This window comes from Amaranthus tricolor, chromosome 4, assembly GCF_026212465.1.
Source record: "Amaranthus tricolor cultivar Red isolate AtriRed21 chromosome 4, ASM2621246v1, whole genome shotgun sequence".
Taxonomy (NCBI): domain Eukaryota; kingdom Viridiplantae; phylum Streptophyta; class Magnoliopsida; order Caryophyllales; family Amaranthaceae; genus Amaranthus; species Amaranthus tricolor.
This window is the reverse complement of record NC_080050.1, coordinates 24,416,359-24,423,212: the sequence shown is the minus strand read 5'-3', so window position 1 is coordinate 24,423,212 and position 6,854 is coordinate 24,416,359.

The following is a 6,854-nucleotide window of genomic DNA, read 5'->3' as shown; positions in this document are numbered from 1 at the left end:
GTCTACATATAACTAAACGGGGGAAATTCGCCAAGTTAGTGGTGTTTATGTCTATGTTATTCGGATTCTCGTCCTTAGTCGGGGCATCCATGTCAACCATAGTCAGAATAAAATAATATACAAAACTTGTAAAATAAAAGTTACTTTCATAAACAAACTCAAGATTTCGATGAACAAATTCAAGAACGAGAGGAATAATTTGAAGAAATTCAAAAAATTTAGGATAATTGAATACCTTGTTTGAAGAAAGATTTGTCTGAAAACTTTGAAGATCTTAAAGGATTGTCAGAAAGTTTAAAGGTTGGTTGAAGATTGTCAGAGCGTATCTCTCTACTTTCTCTCACTAGAATCGATTTTTAGAAAAAGAGGAATATGAATGAAAGTTAGGTGAGAGGAACAGTTCTAAAATTTTGCTATTTATTGTGAGGATAAATACTTAACAACCCAATTCACTATTCATATATGAAGACGTTCCAGTCTGAGAATGTAACACCCTCCGAATAGGTCGAACTTTTGAAAACACCTTTAATGAAAAACATAAGCCAAAACCTACTTATGAGAGTGTTACCGCCACATCTATTTCTAATAAAATAAATGTAAGGCTTAACGACTAAAAAATAACTTAATAACTTTAAATGCAACAAAAGGGTCTTACAACATAAAAGAAGACTGAAACGCAATCTATGTCCATATAAAATTTAAACAACTTAAAAAAAAATTTAAATTGAAATACGACTCTAATAAAAGCTATATTTCTAAGTGATCTTCACTCCAAGATTCCCACGCAATCAATAACTTGCTACATAAGAATGCAAGAAAAACAAGGAAAAACTCCCAAAATCAGAAAATTGAGTAATTCCAACTCCATCCCGTAAAACGATTAAGTTTGAAAATGATTTAAGAAAATAAAATATAATAAAATTGAAAAAAATTTTAGAAAATAATATATAGCTGAGTTTAAAAGAAAAACAATTTGAGAAAACAATATATATAATATCACATAAACCAATTTATTAATTTGATATTTAATAATGGCAACCACATAATCAATTTTTAATTTGAGGGAACGAGAACGCCAGTGGGTCGAGGCTTTACCCCTATACCTACTTCATCAAGAGGTCGTCACCCCAAATAATTCAAGGCCAGCAGAGTAGTCTCAGGGAACCCTAGTGTGCACACCCCTTCTACTTGGATCACAACAAATAGAAGGAAGACCAAACATCGTATCAAGTATCAGAAATAATAATACATGTCGGCAGCTATACTAACCAAATAGGACAACCTGTTCATCACCCTTATACTTGGATCACAACAAATATAAGAGCTTCATTTCCCTCGTGTTACACTTTACGTGATTTAATATATTTTAATAATTAGTCGCGTGCACACAAACATATAATCAAACATACATTATACATTTTATCTTATAATCATAAATTTTGCCAATAAATATATATCTCAGGAATATCTAACTGAAATCTCATTTCCAAATCACCATTCTAATATCAATTGGTGGCAATAGGAATTAATATTATAAATATTTCTCCTTTAAATTCAATCGTATTTTAAAATCATTATTAAAATAAAAATATAACTTTCATCAAAATAATAATATTATAAATATTCTCTTTCAAATTAAATCGCATCTAATTTCGTTATCAAAATAATAATATAAATTTTATCGAAATAATAATTATAAATTCAAAGTTTGACAAAAATAAATAATAGTAAATATAATTTGAGAATATATAAAACACAATATCATATAAAATCATGCATACTATTTAAACACATTAATTATCACTTAGCATATAATACTAACGGGGTCCTAATTAGATGGACATTGAGAATTACCTTGTCACGCGATCCTAGACAACGTACGCTCCTAATAATCTTTGTCTACGAATCCGCTGTCTTTAATATTAAAATCTTGCCTTTTCTTTGATTAAATTTTAAGCAATTGAAAGATGGAGGAAGAGTTTGTAGGAGAAAAAGGAAGTGTGAGTAATAATGTGAATGAAATTAAGGGTAATTGGTTTAATTTATAGTAGGTAAGTGAGGTTAGTTATAAGATTTAAAGGGAGAAGTGGGAACTTATTTGTTAATGGGAAGTTATTTTTTTATTATTATTTTTAAAATTTTTGAAATTTATTTATTTATTATTATCATTATTATTATTATTTTAAAAAAAAACCCGAATGTTACAGAGAAGACGATAAGTCGGACTCTTTAGTTGCCCTTGGATTTGAAAAATAAGGTATTTTTTCTAAGCCCAAGCATCAGTATGTGCTATCTTGATATTTCCGTAGGATCAACAATTCGGGCTCTAAAATAGGCTAAAATGATGAAATAATTTTTTCGAAGTGTTGAATCATAGGAATATCCTTCCTGCCGCCACATCGAAAAGTCAAATTCTTAAAATGATTCCAAAAATTGAGAAATCAAGGAAAATTCCAAGTAATGAAGATTGCTTATCTTTTTAGTCCAACTTATGGACATGACGAATTATCGGAAGATCCATAAACCAAAGTAGAGATAGGTTCCTTAATTGTTTGTCGATGCATCGACAAGTTTGACTATTTAGAAGGCCTAAATCTTAAAAAGTGTGTAAAAACTAATCAATTCATAATGGTTGAATGGTGGCCGTGTCATTATAAGGGTGCGAAGAAAGGTCGTATAGTCGATAAGTCGGGCCCTTCAAGAGACCCTAAACTACCAAAAATGTTTTAAGTATAGGTAGTGGCCGAATCATGACATGATTTGCATGTAAGTGTTGTGATAAGGAACGGTCAAAAATCTCACCGTACCGTTACTTGACGGGGACATTGATAAGTCGGACCCTCAAGTGAGGTTGAATATTTTGAAAATCAAGCTAAGTATTTCATAGAGGCCGAGTTTTCTGTTCATATGTAGCCGCGGCAACAAAGATTTGCATGCAAGTAATAATCCGAGTCACCAAATTGCCAAGTCACTTATTATCATTGGACATACTGACGAAAAGTCGTAATGTCATTCAAGCATGTGGGTCATGTAACTTTATCCTTGGCATTATGAATTTATACACGAAAATAAAGTATACTTTGTCCATGAAGTAGACAAGTCGGACTCAACATATGATGGTCAAATTTTTGAAAATTTTCTAAGTTATGAAGAATTTCGTGATGTTAGTATTTAAAAGGTGGAGTGGAAAGCACACTTCACGAAGTTGCGGTTTGGATGGTTATATCACTCTTGTTACAACTCCGAAGCCGCGGAATCAAGTCTCCGTGTCTTTCATTCTTTATTTTTTCCGTTTAGTTTTATACTCGTTACTTATGAAGTTCAGACCCCCAACCAGCCGCGGATCAAATTCCCTAACTTACCTTTTACTTGGCCTTAGTGATTCTCATATAACTATTTTATGTCATAACTTTTTCGTTACAACTGGGAACTCGACATATGAACAGCCAATTCGAAGCTTATAAGCTCAATGATTATATTTCATTAGAAGATTCAACAAAATGTAATTGTACTGATCTCCATGAGCATCTAAGTGAGCTCTTAGTTGAGACCGATGCTTCTTGCTAGACTTAGTAAGCTTTGTTTCCGCATAAAGAAAGATGTTTCATTTCTTTGGGGCTCTCCTTTTACATCATCCTTCATGCGTGGGGCTAAATGTTATGGTAACATTTAAATTTATTTAATTAATTGTTTGTTAATTATAATTTTGCCTTGATACCCTTTGACTTTATATTGAACTTGATTAAGAGTCAAGGGGCTTTTGTAAACTTTTCCAATTGTCTTGCTTGGTCACCAAGTGAGTAACTTCCATGACCCTAAAATAACTACCCATTACTTACATTATTCATCATAATCAACCACTACCTTTCATCATACCCATTATGTCTTACTTTTTCTTAAGATAACTTCCTTTTTTACCCTTATAAATAGAGGCTGCCAGCATTATTTGCCTCCCAAGTTCAGGAATTCCATACCAGAACTCTGCCCAAATCTCTACTCATTACCAGCACCACAAAACATAATCAATCTTCATCCCAATATACACCACCTTACATTCAAGTTCATATCGTTTATTCATTGATCTCATCACTTATCTGACTTGAGCGTCGGAGGGGTTTTCCGGGAGATCACCCCGGGCAAGACTAACGTGTTGTGTTTTAGGACTTCAGGTTACGTCTACGGAGGAATTGCTTCACCTTCCAGTTTGTTGACCGTTGATCTTGATAACGCTTCCACTTCAGGTACTTCAAGTGTCTCTTGCACTTCCTCGTTTCATAAACGAAATAGGTGGAAAATTATCTAGCTGTGTTGCTACATAAAAATGGTTTAAGGAAAAATTTTAAAGATAACAACCAACATTTAGTAAGGGTAAAAACGTCAAAATGGTGAATTAAACGGAAATATGTAAGAATTTAACTGATAATGTTACGTCAGTTAGATTGTGCATAAATTAGATGCTACCACTCATGTTTCATGAAAGTTTTATACTACCGTACAATTTCCCTTTATTTTATTGCTAATATGATGTACAAATTAAAATTTATAATGAAAAGTAAATGGAAAAATTAACTTATTATTATTATTTTTGTTAAAAGCTACCTAAAAATTGAAATGGACGGATGTATAAGATTCTATGGACCCCTAAGACCAACCCTAATTTTAGGGCAAATTATTTTGTACAAGACTCTAGGAGTTAAAGAAACGAGTTTGGGACTCTAGGATATATGCAGATTCAAAACTAATAATTTAGACATGTTTTTTAGACTTGTTTTATGACGCAGATTCATCAAGAATTTAGACCTGTCAAACAGGTCGGACGGGTCGGGTTGTATAAAAATATTTTGGGTTCGGGTTGAACGGGTTTAAAAAATTACGGTTTCGGGTTTTGACTACCTTGTTTAAGACCCTAAGTTGTCGGGTTCGGGTTGACCCAACGGGTTTTGCACTTTTTTGAAAAAATAATTTACGTCAATGATAATATATTAATATGTACCTATTACGATAATATATTAATATGTACCTATTACGATAAAATTGTAACTTATATAGAGTACATATCAAAAGTTGCATGAAACAGAAAATAAAATTAGTTCAACAAAGTATGACAATTACAATTTAATAACTTGTTCATAGTCTACTATTTAATAATCTAAGACAACATTTACTAAAAATCATCATCTTCAAGAATTTCAACTCCGCTTTCTTTTATGCCGATAACTTGAGGTTCTTTGTTTGGATCCCGCAAAATCGGAATTTCAACACCGTCTTCAAGAGAATTGTTATCTTCACACATATAAAAAACGAACTATTTAATTAGCTATGAATCTCTTTATTTCTCAAAATGCAAAAAAAGAAAGACAATTAACCTTTTTCAACATCATATCCATATAGCGAACTTCGGGTTGTGACCAAAGTCTCGGCACTCTCCGGTAGTAAGGAAGCTCTCCATTTTGTTAGTATCCTACTTCCCAAGCTAAAACTCGACTCGGAAGCAACAATAGTAATTGGAATACTTAACAAATCTCTTGCCATACTTGCAACTTGTGAAAACCTTTTAGCATTATCCTTCCACCAACCAAGAACATCCAAATCCGACAAAGGATCCAATTTATGCTCACCTAAGTAGTCATCTAGTTGTGTTCTACCTTGAGAAGAAGAATTCTCATAAGATGAAAACGCCTACAAAACAAGAGAACTTCTATTAATAATTATTAAATAACAAATTTAAGTACAACATAATATCAAAAGGTTAAGAATAAAACTTACAGCAAGACTTGCATTCCCGCTTCCAACTCTAGTACAACCAAGGGGAGAAATATCAACTTGTGAATACTCTTCAAATAGCTTGAAGAGACTTTCTTTCACTTTCTCAGTCTTATATTCAGCACTTCTACCATCTAATTGCACAAAACAAAACTTCACATATTGAAGTTTTAAGCGAGGATCTAAAATGGCAGCCATGGAAAGAATCATGCTATAGTTTTCCCAATACTTATCAAATTTAGCCTTCATGCCCTTCGCCATATTGCTTATCGACTCATCCTCAATATTACAATAACTCAATATGAGAGACTCAATTGACCAGACATTCATCAAATACAAGTTTGCTGTTGGATAATTCCTTCCCGAAAATTGCTTGGTAATAAGGTTAAATGGCCTAAGTAGATCACAAATTTTCGCAAGTCTAGACCATTCTTCCTCAATTAAAGTAGAAGTTGATGTATCCGATCTTCCTAACCTAGAGAAAACAACTTTGTATACCAAAGCCCTTTGAATCATCATGAATGTAGAATTCCACCTCATTGGACAATCCAACAAAATACCTCTAGAACAATCCACACCAACTCCAGAAACACATTCAGCAAATTTCATTTTCCTAGCTTCTGAAGAAGTCCAATGTCTAACCAATTGCCTAATTTTACTCAAAGAATCACTAACACATTTCAATCCATCTTGAACAATCAAGTTCAACACATGAGCACCACAACGAACATGAAAATATTCACCATCACATGGCAAGCTACCAAAAACAGAAAGACTATCTGCCAACAAGTCTTGCATATTATCATTGCATCTAGCATTATCTAAAGTAATGGAAAATATTTTCTTATGTATTCCCCATTTTTTCAGATTATCAAGAATAGTATCATGTAACACTTGAGCATTATGAGGAGGAGGAACATGACAAAAATTAAGTATCTTGTTGTGCAACTTCTAATTCTCATCTATGTAATGAGCAGTTAAAGAAAGGTATCCTTGACCAACAACTGAGGACCACATATCCGATGTCAAGCAAATCTTTCTAGGGATAACATGTAATGCCTTTTTTAATTGTATTCTCTCCTTTTGATGAA